General features: G+C 42.2%; 1 protein-coding gene and 1 long non-coding RNA gene across 2 annotated transcripts in view; both read right to left on the bottom strand.

Annotated features, from left to right (window-relative positions):
- TP53I11 (tumor protein p53 inducible protein 11) overlaps window positions 1-26,116 on the bottom strand; it is a 373,245-nt gene that overhangs the window by 132,282 nt on the left and 214,847 nt on the right. The window lies entirely within an intron of this gene.
- Window positions 14,069-26,116, bottom strand: part of LOC309385115 — a 58,964-nt gene continuing 46,916 nt past the window's right edge. Inside the window, exon 6 of the long non-coding RNA XR_014174157.1 lies at window positions 14,069-14,092. This is a non-coding gene — a long non-coding RNA (uncharacterized lncRNA). The remainder of the gene's footprint in view (window positions 14,093-26,116) is intronic.

Genomic DNA, 26,116 nt, shown 5'->3' with positions numbered 1-26,116 from the left:
GCACGTAGAGCCGATCCCGATACCTCAAAAGGTCCTCGTCAAAGGTCCACGGGGATGTCGGCCCTACCTCTGCCCGCCGTTGTTCCACCCACTCGTCGTTTCGCTGCGCATTCCGTATCAACGACCGTAAATCCACGGGTTCCTGGATTGCAGCGAAGGACTCGACGGGTAGGACCGTCCGTGGGGCAGTGAGTCAGCAGGGTCTGAGTACTCCGGCTTTCTAGACAGGGCATCCGCCCTCTGGTTCAAGGCACTGGGGATATACGTGACCTTGAAGTGGAACCGGGCAAAAAACAGAGACCACCGGATCTGGCACTGATTGAGCTTCCGCGCTGTTGTCAAAAACTCCAGATTCCGATGGTCTGTCCGGACTTCGACCTGATGCCTGGCCCCCTCCAGGTGATGTCGCCAGGCTTCGAACGCCGCCTTGATAGCCAGCAACTCCTTCTCCCAGATGGTATAATTGCGCTCAGAAGGATTGAGTTTCCGAGAGTAATAGGCGCAAGGGAAAAGGGTGCCATCAGGGGGGTGAGCCTGCAATAACACCGCCCCCACCGCGATGTCGGACGCATCCGCCTCGACTACAAAGGGGCGATGGGGATCAGGGTGTTTCAAGATTGGCTCCTTTGTAAAAGCGCGCTTCAAGGCCACGAACGCTTGTTGTTCCGTGGACCCCCAGTGAAACGGCACTTTCTTTTGCAGGAGCCGAGTGAGGGGCGCGGTCAAGAAAGCAAAGCCGGGGATGAAGGACCGGTAGTAGTTGGCAAACCCGAGGAGTCTCTGAACGTCTTTCATCCGTCGAGGAGATTGCCAACTTCGTAATGCCTCCACCTTGCCTGGCTCCATCGCAATTCCTTCAGGGGATATACGGTGCCCCAGGAACTCGATGGTGGTCTGCCAGAACTGACACTTCTCCAGCTTGGCAAACAAGCGATGCTTTCGAAGGCACTGCAAGACCTGACGCAAATGCTGTTGATGATCCTTCCGAGACGTAGAGTAGATCAAGATGTCGTCCAGGTAGATGACGACAAACTGATCCAAAAGGTCCCGAAAGATATCGTTCATAAAATGTTGGAAGACAGCTGGGGCATTGGTCAACCCGAACGGCATGACCGTATACTCAAAATGTCCGTATCGGGTGCCAAAAGCTGTCTTCCATTTGTCCCCCGCCCTGACTCGAACCAGATTGTAAGCTCCACGTAAGTCCAGTTTTGTAAACACCACGGCCTCCCGGAGCCGCTCCAACAACTCGGGAATCAGAGGCAACGGGTAGCGATTACGGATCGTGATGGCGTTCAAGCGCCGGTAATCGCAACAAAGTCTTAGATCCCCGGTCTTCTTTTTGACGAACAAAACCGGGGCAGACAAGGGCGAAGATGAAGGCCGGATAAAACCCCGGGCCAGGTTCTTGTCAAGGAAGTCCCACAATGCGGCCAACTCCGGTTCAGACATGGAGTATAGGCGGCCCGTCGGGAGTTTCGCATCAGGTACCAGGTCAATGGGACAGTCGTAAGGCCGGTGCGGTGGCAGTTGATCCGCCTCCTGCTCGCTAAACACGTCCGCGAACTCCGCTAAATCCGGCGGCACTGTCACCTCGGCCGAACTGGGCACCTGAGCCGCGCAAACATGATGGGTATGGTCCATGCATTGCAAGGACGGGAACGAGATGCGGTTCTGCGACCAGTGGATCTGGGGATCGTGCGCCCGCAGCCAAGCCAAGCCCAACACCACGGGGAAATGCAGACCCGAAGCCACGTAAAATTGAATGGCCTCCTCATGCTCCCCGAGGATCAGGCACAAAGGCTGCGTGGCGTTCTTGATGGGCCCAGACAGAAGCACCCGGCTGTCAATGGTCTCCACTCGCATCGGAGGGTCTACCGGGCACAGAGGGACGTGATATTTTGTGACAAACGCTGCATCCATAAAATTCGTGGTAGCCCCGGAATCGACCAAGGCATGGGCTGGTATTCCCTGCGGACTACCCGACAAAAGAATGCGCGCTGCAAGAATCAGATGTCGTGGAGGCCCCTCCGCCTCTGTTCCGGCCTGTGCCCGACCCGAAGTCTCCCTCAGATCGGGCTTTCCCCGTTTCCCGAGACGGAGGTCCGTCGTTGAGGGGGGGCCGTAGACCGTGCAGCCCCTCTACCTCCCTTCTTGGGGCAACCCGTAGCCAGATGTCCCGGATCCCCACAGTAAAAACACAACCCCCCTGCACGCCGTCTCTCCATCTCCGTGCGTGACAAGCGGGGTCTGGCTGCACCCAACTCCATGGGCTCCTCTCGTGGGACAGGAGTCTCTCGTGGAACTGGCACTCTCAGCACCTCCCGGGACGCTCGGCGAGGCCTCCGACTATGCAGCCGGCCATCAATCCGGAGGCATAGATGAACCAACGCATCAAACGTTGGAGGCCTGTCCACTCTCACCAGCTCATCCTGCAGGTCCTCTGACAGGCCATCCTGAAAAGCATCCATAAGGGCTGGCTCATTCCACTCAGAGTCCTGACTGAGCAGCCGGAACTCGGTAATGTAGTCCAGTAAAGAACCACGCCCTTGGTGCAACTCTTTCAGGAGTCTGGTGGCTGTTTCTCCTTTGATGGGGTCCTCGAACGTCAGCCGAAGATGAGTGCAAAAACCCTGGAAGTCATCCAGCAGGGGGCTCGGCTGAGTCAGCAAAGGCGTAGCCCACCGTGCTGCTGTGCCTGAGAGCAAGCTTATCACAAAGCCCACCTTCGTCTGGTCGGTGGGAAAGTCCTCCGCTCTCAAGGCAATGAACAACCGGCATTGGCCCAGGAACGCCGGGAAAAGTTTCGGACTGCCATCAAACTTATCCGGCATGGCCACTGGGCATTTCCTTCGTTGCTGCTGTGGGGGGTGGGGGGGTTGGCAGGAGCAGACAGCTGTGCAACTTGCGCTGTTAGCAAGGCAAGTTGCTGTGCGAAGAGAGCATTCTCCGCCTGAAGTTGCTCCATCATAGCTGAATGGAGATACGTTTGGGGTAGCAATCAATCTGTTCTGACCCCCCTTCCTCCGTTGCCCACACAGCACACACACTCCGGAACAGTACAAGGGAACAAGGTTTATTACACCAACAGACAAGAGGCTTTGTGGCAGCAAGCCACCAAGACAGAACTCACAAAGACAGCAATCCAGCTTGCCAGGATCCCAGACTAGAGTTGCTGTCCAAAGTCCTTTGTTGATTGCTACGCCGAGCCTCTCCAGAGTCAACCGTTTTATAACCTAAAAAGGGCGTCTCCCAAACAGCACCTGAGAGCTCTTTACTGCCTATAATTACGCCCACGCTCCATGCGTTTGTGGGCGCGCCGGAAACGGGCATCTCGAAACGCCCTACTAAGTCCTGAGCAGTGGTGGGTTTCAAAATTTTTTGGAACCTACTCTGTGGGTGTGGCCTCCTTTGTGGGAGTGGCTTGCCAGCCATGTGACCTGGTGGGAGTGGCTTGCCGGCCATGTGACCGGGTGGGAGTGGCTTGCTGGCCATGTGACCGGGTGGGAGTGGCTTGGCAGTCATGTGACCGGATGGGAGTGGCCAAGACAATGTCACTGAATTTTTTGCCCCAATGAATGATCTACAAAAAGAAGATATCAAAAAGGAAATTTATTATTTTGTGCACTTACTACTTAAATAAGATTAAAATAAGTACACAAAACAATAAAAGAGATACTTACAGAAGGTAAGTAGCTTACTACTTACTACTTGCATTTCAAAGGAAATAAATACATATTTAATTTTACACATGTTAACAGCTGTTGGAATTGTGTTTGCACAACAGTGGAAAAAACAAAGATATGAAAATGAATAAATATTAGAATGTGCAAGAATGAATAAATTGACAATTAAAACCAAGAAGGCTTTGAATACTTTTTCACGTGGAATTTGTTTTATCAATTGCTAACTAACAGAAACAGCAATTAGAAATCTAAAAGTATGAAAGAAAACACCAATTATGAAAGGAAAGGTCATTAAAATGTATAAGGAAATATTATTAGTACTTGATCATTATTAATGTGTAGATAACTGCAGGACATTACATACCCACAAACACAAACTATGACAGTGCCAGGAAAACACACACACAAACACACACACAAACAATTTTCCCCCAAAAGACTGCAGATGAAACCAGTTTTTTTCCCTAACCCTAAGAACAGGAAAGACAAAGCCACAGGAATAAAAACCATCAAGGCATTGTGGGAAATTATAAAGGACAGTGCCAGGAAGCTCACAGAACCAGCAACCACCAACCTGGCCTGCCCATAGAAAAGAAGCCACCTTGAGACACATACCATACACCAACCTGTACACTTAAAAGCAACATATTGCATCACAAATAAAACATTTGCAAAAAGGAATAACATTTCTTGTAATAAACATTCTATAAACAATAAATAAATAAAAATTCCTAAAAATAATTAAAAACCACCAGGTTCAGAGAACACCAAAGGACCCCACAGTCCTCTCCCTCCTTATCTTTTTCCTTTTTGTCCTTCGACTTCTCCTCCTCCTCCTTTCCCCACAACCCCATCTAGCACTGATGATGTTACCTAGTTTGGTAGTGAAATGTCTGTAAAAAAAACCACCAAGCTCAGAAAGCAGCAAGGATCCCACTTTCCCCCACCTCCTCCCTCTTTCTCCTTTTTGTCCCCCACCCCCCAAAGACTGCAAATGAAAACAGTGTTTTTTCCCCCCCTAACCCTAAGAACAGGAAAGACAAAGCCACAGGAATAAAAACCATCAAGGCATTGTGGGAAATTATAAAGACAGTGCCAGGAAGCTCACAGAACCAGCAACCACCTCACAATTACCTAAACAACCAGGTATCACATAGAAACACACAAAATCTGGCAAAGCTGCCTTGCACCAACCTGGCCTGCCCATAGAAAAGAAGCCACCTTGAGACACATACCATACACCAACCTGTACACTTAAAAGCAACATATTGCATCACAAATAAAACATTTGCAAAAAGGAATAACATTTCTTGTAGTAAATATATTTTATAAACAATTAAAACATAAAAATTCCCAAACAATAATTTAAAAAAGATATTCTATAAATAAAAAAAATCCTTAAAAACCATTGTTAAGTATTCCACCAGCAATAATTTATACTATAACTATTTTAAGGTATTGTACCAACTGTAACCATTATTCCACCAGCAATAATTTATACTGTACCATTTCAAACTACTCCACACACAATAATTTAAAATGAAACCATTAAAAACATTCAATACACAATAAATTACAATAAAACAATTTAAAACAATTCTATACACAATACATTTTAAAGTATTGAGTATAGAATATTTTAAAATGGTTTATTTTAATTTATTTTGGATAGAATCTTTTTTAAAATAGTCTGAGACAATTTTAAAAAAGAATCCATACACAATAAATTGAAGTAAACCATTTTAAAATATTCTACACTCAATACTTTTAAGTAAAAATATTTTAAAAAATTCTATGCACAATAAATAAAATATTATTTTAAAATACATTAAAAAAATAAAAGAAAAAAAACCAGGTTACTTACCAGCAGGCAGAATCAGCAGCTCTCCGATGCAACAGGCAGCAGACAGGCAGAGAGGCAGGAGGACAGGTAAGACTGTTTAAGACTCTTAGGGCTTAGCCAGCCAGGCGAGGCTGGAGAGGGGAGGGTGGGGGGCTTTTGGCCTAGCCTCGCGGAGGCTTGCCGCCCACGCCAGCCTGGTGCTTTGTCCCGGAAAGGCCCAGGGGCCTCTCCTGGGCTGAGCTAGCTTCCCGGCAGTCGCGCGTCCCACGCGACGCCGGTGCTTCGCCCCGGAAAGGCCCAGGGGCCTTTCCCGGGCGGAGCTAGCTTCCCGGCGGTCGCGCGTCCCACGCGACGCCGGTGCTTCGCCCCGGAAAGGCCCAGGGGCCTCTCCCGGGCGGAGCTAGCTTCCCGGCGGTCGCGCGTCCCACGCGACGCCGGTGCTTCGCCCCGGAAAGGCCCAGGGGCCTCTCCCGGGCGGAGCTAGCTTCCCGACGGCCGCGCGTTCCACGCGACGCCGGCGCTTCGTCCCGGAAAGGCCCAGGGGCCTTTCCCGGGCGAAGCTAGCTTCCCGACGGCTGCGCGTTCCACGCGACCCTGGCGCTTCGTCCCGGAAAGGCCCAGAGGCCTTTCCCGGGTGAAGCTAGCTGCCCACCGCCCGCACGGCCCACGCCAGCCCGCCGCTTCAGCGAGGGAAGGCCTAGAGGCCTTTCCTCGCCAAAGCTAGCCTCCCGCCCCCCCCCCGCGCTTAGTTGCTTACCTGAAGGAAGCAGCAAGCTCCCAGCGAAGAGAAGGGAGTTTTGAAATGGAGGACGACCCGCTTTTAAACGGGTCGCCTCCAGCCCGCTCACTGATTGGCTGAACTCCAGCCAATCAATGAGCGGCTAGCTGGGCTAGCTAGCTTAGTGCGGACGGGTGGGGGAGCGAGCGAGCTCCGTTGGGATGGCAAGGGGGATAAAGGGACAGGACCGGTGCCGGTTCCCGGTTACTTCCGGGTCCGGTTACTTCCGGGTTCAGTCTTCAACCGGTTCGCGCGATCCGGTGCGAACCGGTAGGAACCCACCACTGGTCCTGAGTCACTATCCTCTCCGCTGCTCCAAGGCAGGGCATCGGGAGTCCTCCTCCTCTCACTCTCACCGCTGCTCCATGCCTCTGGCGCCACCTGGTGGCCGACCAGACTCTCGGATTCCTGTTCAGCCTCCGAATCCTGTCCAGGATCGCACCTCTCCTCTGGAGCTGACTTGTATGGAGTCTCACTCTCGGAGTCTGGTGACAGCGGCACCGGCTGGGCCACAACACACTGGTATATAAAATGAAAACAAAACTGACTCCCTACTAGCACTGATGATGTTACCTAGTTTAGTAATGAAATGTCTACAAGAAAACAGCCTGGCTCAGAAGGCACCAAGGTCCTTACACTCCCATCTTGTTTTGCACATTTATTTCCTCAATCATGCCAATTTCTCCTCATTGTTACTTGCGTAGGTGGGAAATAAAAGTTGGATCTGCTCTGGAGTTTATTTTTACCTGGTTATATAATTATTCATTTATTGCTTGCAGTGGTGGTTATTACCTCAAAATATATTTAAATTAAAGTTTTTCTTTCATTAAACAAGAGCATGTTCACTGTGTGAATTATACTACCCTAGGAATTATAGTACCCTAGCTCATTTCTATTTCCTTTTAATTAATCCATGATAAGTGCTTGCCCTGCCTCTGTACTTTCTGTAATTGAAATTGATTGAAAATTCCTGTTTAATGTCTCCATGACACATTTTATAAAGTATTTACATGCTAATTTTTTAGGATGCAATTTCTACAAGCAAACAGTAGCTCAGAATGAAAAACTGCTATATGAACTCAGTTGTTTTTGTAACTGGTTTTGACCCTTTCCTCTCAGATCCAAAGAAGCCACCAAAACAAACTGGTACTCTTACTTAGCATTGTTTTTGTAATCTTGCTGGTCTACTAAGTGTCTTATTCATAATTTTTCCATTTTCCATGTAAGTATGAGTGTCCTAAGCAGCAGTAGTATCCTGGAAGACCAACAGTTCTACAGTCATTTTGAAGAAAATCGAATCCCATACTGGTATGAAATCTTCTTGGGACTGTTGAAAGATCTAAAAGACAAGGCTCATTCTTTTAAAGACAACAAGGTTCACATTCTGGACAGAAAAGACCACTGCTTTGAAGTCAAAGAGGCCATCTGTGTTAAAACTGAACAGCCTTCCCTCAACAGAGGAGAGATACTCCTCTGTTGAGGGGGGAGTATATAACACAGTCCTTTCAGCAGTTCCAAGAAGATTCTATACCCATTTGTGTTCTGATTGAGGTGACTCTGAGGATAGAGTTAACCCCCCAAGGGGCCTTAACAACTCTCAAACAGCCAACAACTGACTCTCAGAATGCTAACAACCAGTTAGTTAGAACTGAAGAAACTTCTTAGATGAAAAGCAAAACATTTTCAATGGAGAAAAAAACCAAGGAAGTGCAATTGCCTTTTGAAAATAAAATAAAGCACCTTTGGAAATGATTTGAATTTCCTAAAACATTTTAAAAAGAATCCTCAGCTATGGAATATTGAGAAGATATGGATGGATGTTTTGTGAAAATTATTAAATTTCTCGCCCTCTGAAGAACATGAGCAATGCACTTTCTTCATGTTTTTGCCACAGAGTAATAGTGCATTAGGACTTTGACAATAAAGATGGAAATGGAAATAAGTAAGGGTTTGAGTACTTTTAAACACATTTTGATAATCAAGACTGTTCTAAATTAGAAGGGTTTTGTTCTGAAGCAATGAGCAGATTTTAAAAATAAAGGTGTTCTCAAAATAGACGCTTCACTCCTCTGCAACCATTATCCAAGGCTTAGACTGCACACTATACCATCTGCTGCCTTGTGGCCAACAATTTCATATACAATGTGCTGGCTACTACTCACACCTGCTCCCCTCCCAAACTAAATCTACTCCTTTCCTTATCTGTGCTATAATTGTATTGTACTGAACAATGAAATTGTGACTCTGAGAGATGTGCCGAGTACCATCTCAAACAGTGATAAAAAGGTGTGCCATGTTTACGATGATGGTCGCAGCTTATGGTGGCAATTCTCCAGATCTTCATTCCAAAATCAGGATTTATGCAGCATGGGTTTTGTGGCAGGATGACACTGTCCAAACTATTAACTGCCTTAACGAAACTAGAATAGCCAAGAGATGCAGATTAAGACTCCAGCTGTCTACATCTGTTGAGGCATTTAACTCCAACGATCCTGAACAGCAAGATTATCTGAACTTCCAACAACAATCAGTTGTTGGAAGTCATATTCATTTATTCATTTATTTGTGTCTTATCTTTATTATTTTTGCAACTAACCCAAGAGAGCCAACATATCTGACACATCTTCCTCTTTCTCCTAAAGATGCTTTTTCAAAAGGCAACTGGACTTCGTTTTTCCTTGAAGATGTTTTGCTTCTCATCCAAGAAGCTTCTTCAGTTCTGACTGAATGGTGGAGGATGAAAGGACTTATATTCCTTGTAGTTACCTGGACAGTAGCACTCCAAGTGGCTTCAACAACTCTTGGAAAGAGTGCTAATGACCAGATGACTGCAAGGAATTTAAATTCTTCCATCCTTCACCATTCAATCAGAATTGAAAAGGCTTCTTGGATGAGAAGTAAAAGGTCTTCAAGGAAAAATAAAGTCCAGTTGCCTTTCCAAAAAGCACCTTTAGAACAACCATGACCTGGATGACTGAGAATCTCCATAGACATCTTCCTCCTCCTGTTTTCATCACAACAATCCTGAAAGACAATGACAGGCTTAAAGTCATCCAACTGGCTTTCATGATTAAATGGGGACTTTCTCACATTCTCACATTCTCCTTCTTTCTAGTCTGGTGCCTTAACCACCACAGTGTACACCAACTGGAACTATCAATGTCTAGCTATTTGGGCAATCGTTTTGAAGAAAATTGTAAGCCTTACTCTATTTTGTTTGCAAGAGAGACAGTCATTGCTCTAAAATATTATTGGAAATACAAACCTGGGCTACTCAGTTCATTCAGAAAACTACTGATATGTCGCTTTCTGGGGGATGGGGAACATTTTTTTACCCCACTAATAGTTGCAGGAAATATAGCATTTTGCATCATTATGTCACAAAGTAGCTGAGGCTATTTTCAGTTGTTTTAGATTTTGGCTTTCAAATGATGAAATGGTGCCAAAATCTTCTGCAGAATCTATTAGCCCTTATCATCCCAAAATATGTAAAAGAAGCAACAATCCAACTCTGTGGGCTGCAAAAAAAAACCTTAGAGGATGCATGGCTCATGTACAATAAACTCTGCTTTAGTTGCTCATGACCTCAATACCAGGAAAGATTCTGGAAAAAATAAGCAACGAATTTGCGAACACCTAGAAGCAAACAAAGTAATAGCCAAAAGCCAACATGGATTTGTCAAAAACAAATCATGCCAGTCTAATCTTATTGCATTCTTTGATAATGTGACAAAATTAGTGGAATTTTGTCCACTAATGGAATGCCATCGATATAGTTTACTTGGACTTGGACAGAGGAATGCCATTGATATAGTTTACTTGGACTTCAGTAAGGCTTTTGATAAGGTAGACCATAACCTACTACTAGATAAAGTAGAAGAATGTGGGTTAGACAGCATCACCACCAGATGGATTCGTAACTGGCTGACCAACCGCACTCAATGTGTAGTCCTCAATGGAACTGCATCTACATGGAGGGAAGTATGCAGTGGAGTACCCCAAGGCTCTGTTTTAGGCCCAGTACTTTTCAACATCTTCATCAATGATTTGGATGAGGGAATAAATGGGGAACTCATCAAATTTGCAGATGGCACCAAGCTGGCAGGAATAGCCAACACTCCAGAAGATAGGCTTAAGATACAGAAGGATCTTGACAAACTTGAACATTGGGCACTATCTAATAAAATGAAATTCAATGGTGAAAAGAGTAAGGTTCTACATTTAGGCAACAAAAACGGAATGCACAGGTACAGTATAGATGATACCTTGCTCAGTAGTAGTAACTGTGAAAGGGATCTTGGAGTCCTAGTGGACAACCATTTAAATATGAGCCAGCAGTGTACAGCAGCTGCCAAAAAAGCCAACACAGTTCTAGGCTGCATCAACAGAGGGATAGAATCAAGATCATGTGAAGTGTTGATACCGCTTTATAATGCCTTGGTAAGGCCACACTTGGAATACTGCATTCAGTTCTGGTCGCCACAATGTAAAAAAGATGTGGAGACCCTAGAAAGAGTGCAGAGAAGAGCAACAAAGATAATTAGGGGACTGGAGACTAAAATACATGAAGAACGGTTGCAGGAACTGGGTATGTCTAGCTTAAGAGAAAGAAGGACTAGGGGAGACATGATAGCAGTGTTCCAATATCTCAGGGGTTGCCACAAAGAAGAGGGAATCAAACTATTCTCCAAGGCACCTGAAGGTAGAACAAGAAGCAATGGGTGGAAACTAATCAAGGAGAGAAGCAACTTAGAACTGAGGAGAAATTTCCTGACAGTTAGAACAATTAATCAGTGGAACAGCTTGCCTCCAGAAGTTGTGAATGCCCCAACACTGGAAGTCTTTAAGAAGATGTTGGATAGCCATCTGTCTGAAACGGTATAGGGTTTCCTGCCTAGGCAGGGGGTTGGACTAGAAGACCTCCAAGGTCCCTTCCAACTCTACTATTATATTGTATTGTATTGTATGACATACTGTATTGTGAGAACAAATTCACTGTGGATGCATAATAGATTGCAAGCAGAGGCTGGAATTCTATTCTTATCTATTATAGACTTCATTCATACCATAATTATAAGAGGAAAGTGTTCCATTAAATAGTTCTAAGCATTCAGTTCAGCACTAAGTCTATGTTTGGTTATTCCTAATAAAAGTATTACTTCATGACTGTACTTTTGAGATAGTCTAATTCACAAACTAGTATTTCAATTTATTGTTAGCTCTGGGTAAAATGTGAAGTTTTCCTTTCAAGTTAAGCCAATACCATTTATTAATCGCAGTTTAACCATCCATTAATTCCCTGTATTCATTTGCTCTGATTATAACAATTAAAATATAATAAGTCAAAGGTAGATTGCCAAAGCTATAATGACCCACTTAAAAAACAAAAGATCAGATTTAAGGTTACATTTACTTGAAGAGAATTTTGACCTTTTCACTCATCCTTTTCATAGATTTTAATTGTTTGTTGCTGTTTATAGCACTGATAGTCAGCAAGAATAATTTGAGAATCAACCACCATATAAACTGAATAAAATAAGTAAATAAATGAGATATCCCATGTTTGGTTTAACATTCGGGAATTTTGAAAATAAGTTATTGTCCCACAATCATAACAATGTTGTGCTATTACCCAAGCTGAATTTGCTTACATCTTGCCCTGTGTATCTGAAGTTCTCAGTATTCTTCAGGATCAAATAATAAATAAGATAGAAGTTACTAAGATGTGAGAGAATATCCCCTGGGAGCTGTTTTGTCAGACTGTAGGGGATTCACATTCAATATTTAACTGTCTTCTGGGTCGCTATCCAACAAATTGTATCCAGCAGAGGATACAGACCTAATGAATGGCCATCTCATCTGATCAACCGCTCTTCACCTACTCTTTGGCCTAAGTGGAATGAAAATCTAGATGAAAAAGATGGAATGCCTGCAAGCAGCAAAGGTCATTTAATATTGGATCTGAATTGCCTTATGAAACTTCTCAGCTGTGGATTTATACAACATGCTAAGTCAGTGAAAGCGAACCTATGGCATGTGAGCCATTTGTCAGGGCACGCGAGGCGCTGCCCTGTTAGGTGGCCAGCGTGCATGCACGCGCTGGCCATCTGAGTTCACCCTTTTTTAAAGCCATTTTTCACCCTCCCCAGGCTCCAGAGGCTTTATAGGAGCCTGGGGAGGGCGAAAAGAGCCTCCCCCCCCCCCGGAGGCCATCCGGAGGCTTCATGAGCTTCCGGGAAGCCTCTGGAGCGTAAAAAACCACCCTTATGGGAAAACCGGAAGTTTGGGAGCGGACTTCCGGTTTGCTCGAAGGGTCGATTTGAGTGCTCCAAAGTCTTCAGGGACCATCCGGAGGCTTCCCTGAAGCCTTCGGAACGCTTAAAACGGCCCTCCGAGCAAACGGGAAGTGACTTCCAGTTTGCTCAGAGGGTCGTTTTGAGTGCTCCGAAGGCATCTGGGAGGCCTCCGGATGGTCCCTGAAGCCTTTGGAGCGCTCAAAACGACCCTCCGAGCACTTCAGGTTTGCTCAGAGGGTCGTTTTGACTGCTCTGAAGGCTTCAGGGAAGCCTCCTGAAGGTCCCCGAAGCTATAACGCCTCTGGAGCCTGGGCATGTAAAAATAGGGGGAGCACCTGTAGTGCGTGCATGCCCCCCACTTATGGCACACAAGCCAAAAAAGGTTCGCCATCGCTGTGCTGAGTGATTGGGTCATTTCTTTGTCGGATTTATTCATTAAACCATGGTTAAACAAAACAGTACTTGGTGTAATGTAGGGTTGCCAAAATGAGCAATATTACATCCCAAGGGTTAGCAAAAGCAAGTGATTGATATTATTACCCTGTTTTTTTTCAAAAATAAGACCTGCCCAGATAATAAGCCCAAACAGAGGGCATGTGCTAAAATAAACCCTCCCCCCAAAATAAGCCCTTCCTGAAAATATTGTAACACAGCAGTGACCATGCTTCTGCCTCCTGCACCTCAAAAATAATAAGACCTCCCTGAAAATAAGGCCAAGTGCTTATTTGGGGGGTGGGGGGCAACACGGTATTTATAACACTATTAGTAAAAGTAGTAAAGTACAGGTAGTTCTCAACTTATAGCCACAATTGAGCCCAAATTTTATGTTGCTAAGTGAAACATTTGTTAAGTGAGTTTCACCTCATTATACAACCTTTCTTGCCATAGTTGTTAAATGAATCGCTGCAATTGTTAAGTTAGTAACACAGTTGTTAAGTGAACCTGGCTTCCCTATTGACTTTGCTTGTCAGAAGGTCATTAAAGGTGATCATATGACCCCAGGACTCAGCAATTGTCATAAATGTGAGTCAATTTCCAAGCATCTGAACTTTGATCACACAATGCTGCAACAGTCCTAAGTCACCATTGTAACTTTGAATGGTTGGTAAATGAACCGTTTTAAGTCAATGACTACCTGTATTACATTATTTTCATTTAAATAAATGTTTGGGGTTTGATGAACAATCTGAAACTTCATGAAGGGGTTGATGAGCAGGTGTCAGGGTTCCAAATAACATCCAAACTTAAATCAGAGTCCAAGGCAAAGTATTGCTCAAAGTTCCAATTTATTAAGACAGTCATGTTGGCACATCTGGGAAAACCCGAATCTGAAAGCTTCCCAGTTTTCCCCACCCAGTTGAAAGTTGAAGATAATGCCCCCACACTCACAAGTCCATCACATGGCCCAATCTTCCACTGCCATGCTGGCAGTTCCACCCATCCAGTCAGGTGCAGAGATGTAGGGACAAAGGACTCTAGACATTGGATTCTAGAAAAGAATTTTATTTTGACAACATCACATTCTACTCCTTACTCTATTCCCCCTCCCAATTCCCCACTAATGAAACAGCATAGTAGAATAGAATATTAGAGTGGCAGGCCAAAAACCCCAAAAGGAACTGGCTGCAGGCCTGACAGGCAGCTTCTCCTCAGAAGAAAAATGTTTCCTGAAAACAGAATAATGTAGGGGTTAACATAACAGAATTAACCACCTCTCTCCCCCAGCCCCAGGGGGACCCTTTGGCTTATTGGAAACCTATCTGCTTTTAGGTTCCAGCTTTTCACCCAAGTAGCTTCAGACAAAGGGTACCCCTTCCAATGCACTAAATACTGTAAGCTACCCCTATGCAGCCTGGAGTCTAAGATTTTTTTCACCTCATAATGTTTCTTCCCTTCTATCACTACAGGAGGAGAGGGAACTTGGGTGGACGGTCTTATGCTGGACCCAATTACTGGCTTCAACAAGCTACAATGAAATACTGGGTAAATTTTCCCTACAATTCTGGGTAAACTGAGTTGAACTGTAACTGGGTTAATTATCTTCATTATTGGGAATGGACCTCGAAATTTTGGGCCAAATTTCTTGCTAGGCATTCTTAATCTTATGTATTTGGTAGATATGAAAACTTTGTCCCCCACACGAAAGGGGGATTGGAGGGAGTGGTGTTTATCAGCTTGCTTCTTGTAGGCTTCTGCTGCTTCCACTAGAGCTTTTTTCATATTTTCCCATCCTTTCTTTAGCATTTCCATCCATTCAGTCAGAGACATGGAGGAGGGAGGTTCTCTAGGCAGCTCAGGAATGGGAACAAATTCCATGCCACTGATAATTTGGAAAGGAGTTAATCCAGTGCTTCTCTGGACTGCGTTGTTGTACACCACTTCGACGAAGGGTAGCAAGTCCGACCAGTTGTCTTGCTGATAGTCCACATAACACTGGATGTATTGTCCCACCATCGCTTGGCTCTCTACGCTGTGCCATTAGTGCTGGGATGAAACGCTGAGCTCAATCCTTGTGTGGACCCAATGGACCTCAGGAACTCTCTTCAGAATGCAGTGAACTTGACTCTGCAGTCTGAAATGATCCTCTTGGGCACTCTGTGCAGGAGATAAATGTGTTTCACAAACATTTTCGCTAATTTCTTTGCGGACGGCAACCCTGAGCAAGCGATGAAATGTGCCTGCTTGGAAAACAAATCAATAACTGTCCAGATTACTCTATTCCTGCTGCTGTCTGGGAGCTCAATGATGAAGTCCATTGTGATCTCTTCCCATGGTCGGTTAGGGCTGGCCACTCGTTGTAGTAGTCCAGGGGGCTTCCCTGGTCGTATTTTCATTGTTGCGCAAGTAGCACAGCTTTTTACGTAATTTTCCAGTTCCTATTTCATCTTTGGCCACCAAAATTGATGCCTGGCAAGATGGAGTGTTTTTAGGAATCCAAAGTGGCCTCCTAGTTTCGCATCATGGCTTCACTGTAGAACTTCCAGCCTCACCCCCGCTGGGATGTACACTTTGGACACCTTCCAGACTAAGCCATCTTTCATCGTTAGGATGTCCTTGTTATTGTTGAGCTACAGGTCTGTCTGGGAGTACCGATTTCTTCGCTGTCAGCTTATCCTGGCTTCAGATGGTGACTTGGGTCACCTTTTGGTAGGAGGAAGCAAGGATGGGGTGAACAACTTCTTCATTCTTACTGTTGTACTGCAGTTTTCTTGACAAGGCTTCTGCCAACAAGTTCTTCCCTGCAGGGATGTGTTTCAGTTTGAATTGGAACCTTTGGAAGTATTGTGCCCAGCAAACTTGTTTTGGGGATAGTCTTCGATGGGCTTTGAGAGCTTCAAGTTTTTTATGAACAATCTAGACCTCGAACGGCATATCCCTCTTTTCCAGGAGATGGCTTTAAGTGAGCAGGGATCACCTGATTGCAAATGCCGCTTTCTCCTAAATGGCCCACCTCCTTTCAGTAGTGGTGAGTTTTTTGGAGACAGAAGTGCACGGCAAGAGGTGGCCTTCTTTATTCTTTTGCAGTAGCACTGCTGCTACTGCTACATCACTGGCATCCATCTGGATTATGAATTGTCGATCTGGGTCGGGGTGTTGCAGTATGAGCTCTTGAGCCAAGAACCGTTTTAATTTCTCAAAGGCTTTTTGACAATCCATTGTCCACTTTAGGGGTTGGTTTGCTTTTGGCTTTGTTGGGGAAGGCCCTGTGTGAAGGCAATCTCTGTGAAAGCCGGAATGAACTGCCTGTAGAAATTGGCAAATGCAAGAAAGCTCTGTAGTTGTCTGCAAGTACTTGGAGGTTTCCTGTCTAACACGTCTTTTACCTTTCCTGGATCCATTTCTATCCCCTCGTTGGCGATGCAATAATCCAGGTAATCCAGTGAGGTTTTGTGGAACTCACACTACGACAACTTTGTGTATAGCTTGGCAGCTAGAAGTTTTTCCAGGACTTGCCATAAAATTAAATCAGAGTCCAAGGCAAAGTATTGCTCAAAGTTCCATTTTATTAAGAAAGTCATGTTGGCACATTTGGGAAAACCTGAATCTGAAAGCTTCCCAGTTTTTCCCACCCAGTTGAAAGTTCAAGATAATGCCCCCACACTCACAAGTCCATCACATGGCCCAAACTTCCACTGCCATGCTGGCAGTTTCACCCATCCAGTTCCAGTCAGGTGCAGAGTGTAGAGACAAAGGATGACCTTGGATTCTAGAAAGGAATTTTATCTTGACATCAACATTCTATTCCTTACTATTCTTCCTCCCAATTCCCCACTAATGAAACAGCATAGTAGAATAGAATATTAGAGTGGCAGGCCAAAGATCCCAAAAGGAACCGGCTGCAGGCCTGACAGCAGGTTGTTGAGGATAACAACCTATATGTTCTGTGTGTAGACCAACCACCTCAAAATGACATTTTTATTTATTTTAATATATGCATATGAACCTATATGGATATGTGGAATCCTTTCTAATACATTTCCTATTATATGGTTTCTCTGCTTTGTTGATACCCAAGACTTCATGGTGTTCTGTTTTTCCATTAGTGCTGAGACATTTAATAAATGGAATTATGATCTGTTTATCACCTGCAGATTCTCAACCTTTAATATGGAGAATGTTGCTTTGTTTAATAAATACAGATTTAATTCATGTAATCCTTCAACTGTCACTTTTAATTCCACACACTGGGAAGGGGGAAAATCTATTGAATTTATTAAGGCTGCATTCTTAGGGGTTTTTTCCCCCTGAGGTTTTTAGTTAACATTATTTAAATAAACCTTTGCTCCAGCCTGAGCCTCTATACATATTGACTACCATCCTATAATCTTTACCAGGATGATAGGACATGCAATTTTATACCTCTCTTAGTGAAAAAAGGCTGATTGTAATTATCATTGCTAGAAATTTTTATTTGTTCTTTCTTCAAACTAAATTATATCTCATTCTCCCTCTCTATCGTTTGTTATTTTGTTCAGCTCAAGACCTCTGTATTCCTCTCCTTGGAATCATTGTATTAATTTATGTGGAAAATAGCTCTTCAGAGAAATGTTTAAAAATCACAATTAATTTCCAATAAAGCCCTGTAATTTCTAATCAACCTGTAGGATCAGCTGCGGTTCCTTCCATTCATGGCCCATTTATGTGATTTCCCACAATGAGTATAAACAAATTAGGAGGTATGAAGTTATGGTTTAATTGTTTAGTTTCCCCATTATTTTATTTTCTCATCTATAAGTGACATACATATGATTTATTTATTTATCAAATGCAAAGCCGGTCACAAAATACCTATTTGTCCACAGAAGAATCAGCTGCCAGGGCTGCTCTGTGCTATACAAATGAGCTTTGGTGGGGCTTAAAAACATCTATTTTGACTAGTAGAATGCCAGCTTTTTGTTTAATTTTTATAATAATTTTACTAAAAGTTTTTAAAATCAAATAAAAACAAGAATGAATATAAAGGAAAGAAAGAAAAAAGACAAAGAGAACAAAAAACAAATATAAAATGGGTTCAGTAAATATAATTACGAGCACAAAATTATTTCTCACTCTAAAGTTACAAAAAAAACCTCTTTTTTTCTATTACATATTTTTTCTGGTCTTCAAATAGCACTTAGACTTAAATTCCACTTCACACTGCTTTACAGCCCTCTCTAAGTGGTCAGCATATTGCCCCCAACAATCTGGGTCCTCATTTTATCAACCTTGGAAGGATAGGTCAGTAGGTCAGGATCAAAGCCATATATCATAAGTTCATTTTGTTTTTCCATTTCATGCAAAAAGTATTGAGTCTTTCTACTTCTAAGCATATAACAATCTTGCTGCAGTTATCATGGCTATCAAAAACAAAGTTCCATGACATTTTTTCCAGCTGTTTGTCCATCAGTATGAAAAGGAAAGCCTTTGATTTCAATTGTACAGAACATTGCTTTTTAAGACTTTCTGAATTGGTGCATGTATTTGTATGCAAACCTTTCTGGCTTTTATATATGTTCACAAAACATCATAAAACCCCCATTCTTGTTCTTCACATTTCTAATATAAATTTGAAATGTTTTTGTACATTTCAGACAATTTCTCTGATGATATATACTAACTGGGCATCATTATTATTATGCATGTGGAAGACAGGTTTCTCTTGTTTCCTTATGTTAAACTGAAAAGAACTATACTATTCCTGCGCTTGTATCAAAGATAGAAAGGTAAATATACTGACATTTAATTCAGATAATGTAGAAGTATGATGTATAGGAAATCTGCTAATCATTTGGAAAAGGTTATGCTTTATCTGAAGACCAAGTTCACATTTTAGATATTGTTTTGAATGCAGTGTCATCAGAGGTGATAACAGTGATTAGAAAAGTCTTTTTTTATTATTAAAAGTTTTTATTGGTTTTTACAGAATTTTAAGGGAAAAGGTAATAGGTATGGAAGAAAATTTTTTGACAGCTACATCGTGCAGAAAATGGTATTCCCCCCAAGTCTCATAACGTTTACTAAATAATAAACAAAATATTATTGCTTAAATAAATCTTAACAGCTTATTTTTACATTGATTAGAAAAGTCTTTTGTTGGCTTTTAAAGTGATTTTTGTGCTGTCATACAAAGTTATGCAGTGGTTTTAAATAATACACAATGCAGCTTCCAGGTTGCTTTCAGCTTATATAATATATAAATTTAGGGGCTTATGTGTTTATACTTATTTGTAAAATATATAAATGTAATATAAAAATATTATATTCGGTAGTGAAAAAGGTGACAATACACAAGATATGAAGGAGGGAGGGGCTGTGGCTCCGCCAGAGGACAGGAGTGGAGGGAGCAATATTGAAAACACTCAGGTCACAAAAATAAATGTATTTGAAAGATCATTGTAATTGTTGATATATTAGAAAGTGGCAAAAGAGATGATTGAACATATGGTTGATACAATGTATAACAAGATGCTGTTTCTGCTTATCTTTTATCTTTTGTTTTTTGTTTTTCTCTGTAAAAGTTGTGAGATTTGGAGAGATTTCTACCTTTAGCACAATGGAGCTGCCAAAATTTTTTGTACATCCACCTACCCTTTCCTATAAATGTTTAAAAACCAATAATTTTTTTAAAAATATATATATATTTATATCATATTCAGTTTATATAATATTGACTTTAGGGATAGTCCTTTACTAAATGTTAAAAGGGGAAACCTATCCTCAAGAAGGAGAGCCAAAGAAGCAACATATGTAAATAAAATGTCAATTCATCTGTATATGTTAAATTTATACCTAGGCACTTCTGGACATTAGGCAGTTGTGATCAGATCCACATCAATCAAAAGGATTGCAAGGATCTGCCATCCCGCTTCTATTCAGATTTCACATTTTTCAGTCCTAAGCAAGCTGGGTCCCCTCTTGTGTCACTCTAGACATCACCACACATTTGTACTTGTCGGTTGCAAACATCTTGTTATGAATCTGAAAACTCTAACATTATAGAGTGCTCTTGTATCACTCTTCCCTCTCTGCAGCCACCTGTGTTCCTGCAGGCCATTTTTGTCATCTGATCTTTACTTGGAGTTTGTTGATATACTTTGTCATCATTAGCTCCCTCCCTTGCCTCTTTCTTTACACTGAAAGTGTTGAGGGTTGCTTCCTCCAGGCATGCCCAGATTTCACACTTTCATTTCAAACCAGCATTAGAGCTTTAGCAGTAATTTATTTCTAGGGAAGTATTTGACAACCAGATCAGTATGGAAAATGTATGTCTCTGTACGCATAATAAAGGGAGGAATGAACAAACACTACCAAACACATAAATCTGCTGCACTGCCAATTTTGCAAATGTGGTCTATGGATCATTCTTCTCAACAGGCACAGACAGATTACTGAAGTGCTGTGTTGTTGTTTTTTATTTCAGACCTTTACTCTATTTTGGAGATGAACATAATGATCATTAGTCTAAAAATTATTTTCAGCACCCTAAATAGCCAAATACTAAAGAGAAAAGCCTCTCTTTTTTTTGCAACTTTTGCCTATCCAAAAATAAAGAAATAAATAAAAACAGAACAGAACAGAACAGAACAAAAGACATATGGGAATACTCTATGTTGCTCATTTTTTCCTCTTTTGTTTCAAGTTTTCAAGCCACAAATCTTTATTGTGGCTGGAAAAAATGCCACAATAAAAAGCCAACACCTAGCATTGTCTCAAAGAGGTTATTTTCCCCTTCTACCATTTATTCCCAGGGATAGAAACAATTCAATTTACAAGCGATTGCTATGTTATTTGAGGATTACTTGGGCATGCAGTTAGCAAAAGAAAGCATATGTCCTTATTTGTCTACTTTTTAAAATAGTTGAAGTTTCTGGTTAAACTAAGCACAGTATAAAACTTTTCAAGCATATCAGAAGGCCAAGGCAACGTTTTTAGATCAAAGATGATTTTCTACAATTATTATTCTAAACAGACATAGCTTTTATTGCAGACCTGTGGTGTGTTTACCACACAAGATTTCTAGTCGTTGATAGTGGTTCTGACAAAGCTACTGTATTTTTAAAGTTCTCATAGGAATGTATCTCAAGGAAAATACACCTATTAGCAAAAGGAGACAAGAACTCATTTGTTCTAGACTGGTAGCCACCTGATTCAAAACTAAAGAAATTTGTGTTGCCAATGTTATATGAAGCTTAATCACCTCATATAAGTCCCAAAGGTGCTTTTTCAAAAGGCAACTGGACTTTGTTTTTTTCATTGAAGAAGTTTTGCTTCTCATCCAAGATGCTGCTTCTTCAATCGGAACTTCAGCCAGAACTGAAGAAACTTCTAGGATGAGAAGTGAAAAGTCTTCAAGAAAAAACATAAAGTCCAGTTGTCTTCTGAAAAAAACACTTTTGTGACAACTATGATCTGGATGACTGAGAATCTCCATAGATACTTCATAACAGTCTAAATAAGCTCTTTGTGTAGTGATAAAGCGCCTTCTGCATTTGTAGGCTTACACTTTCACTTACACTGGAATTACAGTTAGAATGTTCAATAACAGGGCTGTACTTTCATTTATTTTTGACTGCTTTTCTGTTCAATGTATTAATGAAGTTAAAGACCAATAAAAATTAATAGTTTAGTCAAGCAGAACAAATACATGTCAACAACATGCCAAGAAAAGCCACAAACCAAAACAACTATATCACGATCTGACAAAACTGGCTTAACAGTATAGCAGAAGTGACAACATTTGTACATGTTAGATGGACCATTTTGGAAACAACATTTTGAATCCCCCTCCCCCCCCAAAAAAAGATGACTTGTCAAAATGTTTTATCTTTCATGTTTTCTCACAGATTGCAAGGCTAAATGACATGTGAGTTCCCCAGAGTGGAATTCTGGATGGAGAAAATAAAGCATGTTTATAACAGAAAGCATTTACAGGGAAAAGACAAAATGGGAGCAAAGTGGTTATTATCTGACAGGAATGAAATGGAAGCCATTACCTTGAGGAACTGAAAATCAATAAAAATAGTCCCAGTAGGACAACTCATTCTCAGCCAACACTCTAGTTTTTTGGATAGTACTTACCCCACTGTAATCTCAAGACATGATATACCCTTCATAACACATTTTAGAAATTATCCCCCTATTGTCTCCCTGCCCAATCCATTCTTTTTACTTTTTTTCTGTGATTTTTTTTTTATATTGACTTGAGCTCAAGCCTACTCCATCCTATTTCACTGTGTTTGTGAGAGGAGAGTAGTGGCTGCTTCTTTTTCTTCTCTGTCTCTCCCCAAAAGATTATGCTTTCTTACAGGGATATTATTTTTGCTAGGCTAAACTAGAAACGCAGTTCAAAAATTTGGCTTCAATAGCTAGAACACAGCCAGCTTAGATGACAATATAGTCCAAAAATGATATTTAGAATCTCTTCCCATGGATGATTAGCTGACATTCCTATTTCTGTGAAAATGATAATTATTAGAGGCTATTTGTTCAGACCAAGCTTTTTAACAAAGCTGCTTAGCTCACCTGTGTTGCTCTGTTTCCAGGATCTAACATTGGAGTTATTTTATTTTAAATATTTACATTGGCTGCTTCATCTAAAAGCTCAAAAGGGCTTAGAAACCTGAACCATAAACACTTAAGTAATCAAACTGAGCAGAACATAAAAGAGTAAATAAATGTTAAAAATTATAAAAGGCTGTCAGAAAATATCACCCGCAAAGGAACAATTTAAATCAGGTTCTTTAAGTCAAAGGCTTCCAGGGAATGGGATAAACATTTTTTTTAAGAAAATGAGTTCTGCAACAAAAATGCTCCCTCTTTATTTCTTCCCATCCAAGGTAAGTTTGGAACTGATGTGAAGATTTCCTTTAAGGTTCCCAAATCTGTGCTGCAAAAATCCTTAACCATGAAATGGCAGCATTCATTGTCTTTGGGTCTTCTGTGTTTTTACTACCCAAGGAAAACTTGTTTCTAAATGAATTATTTCAGAGTTTGTGTGTTGATTTTCAAGGTCATTATGAACATTTGTTGTATTGCTAGATAATGGTGTTCTAGCACTCAAATAGGCTTTTGCAAGTCAGGTCTGACACCCCAGGCCACTATTGTAAAAGGTTCATTCAGGTGCTGTAATAGAAAGTCAGGGTCCTTCTGAGCTTCAAATAAAAACAGAGTCAGATTCATAAAACTGCTCCAATATAATAATAAGAAGTCTCCACCCCCCAAGTAGGCAGGTAACGTTTCCTACCTTTTTTATTTTTCATTTAACACAACGCTGTTGGTATGCAATGAGAAAGACATTCCCTGATTTTTTTTATTTTTTTTATTTTATTAAATTTGTTAGCCGCTCCCTCTCTACAAGGGACTCGGGGCGGCGTACAATAAATAAAACACATAATATAAAAATTACACATTGTACACATTGTACAGAGGAGGTATAAAACACAATACAATATTATAATAACATATAAATATTAAAATAAGTTAAATTAAAACCCCAATAGAGATTATAAGTTTAAAAATTGCCAGGGGGAATAAAATGGAACTATGGTTGAGCCAGGCCTGCTAGTTGAAAAAGGTGGGTCTTGAGTTTTGAACGGAAGGAGCGGAGGTCGGTGGTAATCCTAATATCCGGGGAGAGGTCATTCCAGAGGGCTGGGCCCATCACAGAGAAGGCCCTACTCCTGGGCGCTGCCCTTTGGCACTGCTTAGTGGACGGCACCCGGAGAAGTCCCTCTTCTCCGGGTGCCGTCCACAATTGGTCGTAGGGATGTATGGGGCAGGATGCGATCCCGCATGTAGCTAGGTTCTGTGCCATGGAGCGCTTTGAAAATGGTAATCAATACCTTGAAACGCACCCGATAGACCACAGGAAGCCAGTGCAGCTCGCGCAGGAGAGGTGTTATATGGGAGTATCTCGTACTCCCCATAATCACCCACGCGGCCGCGTTCTGGACCAGCTGCAGTCTTCGAGTGCATCTCAAGGGAAGCCCCATGTAGAGAGCATTACAGTAGTCTAGGCGGGACGTCACCAGCGCGTGAGTGACTGTGCGAAGGGCATCCCGGTCCAATAGGGGGTGCAATTGGTGCACCAGGCGAACCTGGTGGAATGCCCTCCTCACCACGGCTGCCACATGGTCATCCATGGACAGCCGGGCATCCAGGAGGACGCCCAAATTGCGCGCCTGTTCCATGGGGGCTAGTTGCTCGCCCCCAATGGCCAGTGTTGGAATTAGCTGGTTGAACCGGGGGGCCAGAAGCCACAGCTACTCCTTCTTGGAGGCCGGTGAATCCTGCACCGGCTGAATCATGTAATCCTTCCAAGGTGAATAGATCCCATAGTTAAACCAGGTTGTATACATGAATTTACAAGAGTAAATGCATGTATACTTGTGCAAAGGGGGTACTGTTCAGACAATGTTTTGCTCAAGAGTTCTACAGTACTGATCTTGTTCAATGAGGGCAATAAGAGGCGTACAGTACAGCTATTAACTAGATTTTTCACTTACACTTCTCTCCTTTCCATTTCCACTCCACATTGCGCCTCAGGAATCTAATTGGCAGGGTTCATATGATCACTTTTTGCTGTCCTTTATTGGAAGAGCAAGTGCATTTTATTTTCCTTATCAATAATTGTGAGATTTATCATGGGATTGAGATAATGCAAGGCGATCAACAGGATCAAAATGGCAGATGATCAAGTTCCCAAATTTTTTAAATGCATGTGGAGCAAGTCAGTAGGTGTCAATATGAACATCAGACTGCTGAAGCTCGGCAGAAAAATCCTGTCTTAACAGTTTTATGAAACAATCCCAGGATCAGGACCAGCTGGGTAGAGCAACTGTTCCCTAATATGGGGGCTGCAATGGAAAAACACCATCTGCATCTCCCCCCCCCCCCCAGTTCTCACTTTACAAATATTTCCTGTCAAGGTGCATTCAGGAAATGGGTCACTTCTACCCAGGAGAGTCCTAACTACTCAGTAACCAAGCCATGTGGGTTTTTAAAAAATATCAGCGTCAGATTATAAAACAAAAGGCAGATGAGACCCAATGCAGCATCTGCAGGTGTTACATTGCTGTGTTGCATCAATTGCAATTTTCAAAAGCAACACCATATAAGGTGCAATGTATGGTCTAGTCTAGGATAAGAGGGCATTACTATTGCCAGTGCTTCTTGATTTTTCTTTTGATGAAGACTACCCAGCAAAGTCATTATACTATGGAATGATGCTTCTCAGCATAGAGGATCTTCTACTTTATTACAACAAATGGACATATTCTGAAAATGTTTAGGCGTCAGTATAGAAGAGACAAGGATAACTCACCATGGCCATCTTGCTGTGACCAACTCATCACGACCATCTCACCATGCCCAACTTTCCAGAGCCATCTCACCACAGCCATCTTTCTGCAGCCAACTCACAATGGGACAATTTGCCGTGACCAACTTGCTACAGGACAACAATTCCATGTGGGATAACTCGACACAATAAATGCTATCCGCCACTGTTTCTTCGACATTATTTCCATTTTAGTCCATGGAAATAATGTCAAAGAAACAATGGTGGATAACATTTATCTCATTGAGTTATCCCATGTGGAATTGGCCCTGGCGAGTTTTCCCATGGCAAGTTGGCAACGGCAACTTGTTCCACACTGAATTGTCCATGGCAAGATGTCTGTGGCAAATTGTCTATTTTCCTCAGAAGAGGAAAAGGTAAGTTAAAACCAAACAGGTAAGGCTATTCTGCTATGTCAAGGATTAGGATAAGGTATTCTGTGAATAGATGTGAACAAAGTTGGGAGCTCTGAAATGACTAATCTTCCTTACATTTCTTTGTAGCATGATGAATTGCAGAGACATTGTTTAAAATCTATTACTAGTCTATATTTGGAACTTTTTCTGATTAAGTTTTGTCACAGAAGAACTCATTGTATTGTATCATCAGCATGTGCTCTACCCCAATTTTTAACAAAGGAAGTATAAGTGCTGTAATTATTTAAACTGATCAAATCACATCAAACTATTAGCAAAA

The sequence above is a fragment of the Natrix helvetica genome, assembly GCF_964273705.1.
Source record: "Natrix helvetica genome assembly, chromosome: 1".
In the NCBI taxonomy this organism is placed as follows: Eukaryota; Metazoa; Chordata; class Lepidosauria; order Squamata; family Natricidae; genus Natrix; species Natrix helvetica.
This window is presented reverse-complemented; position numbering and strand designations above follow the sequence as displayed.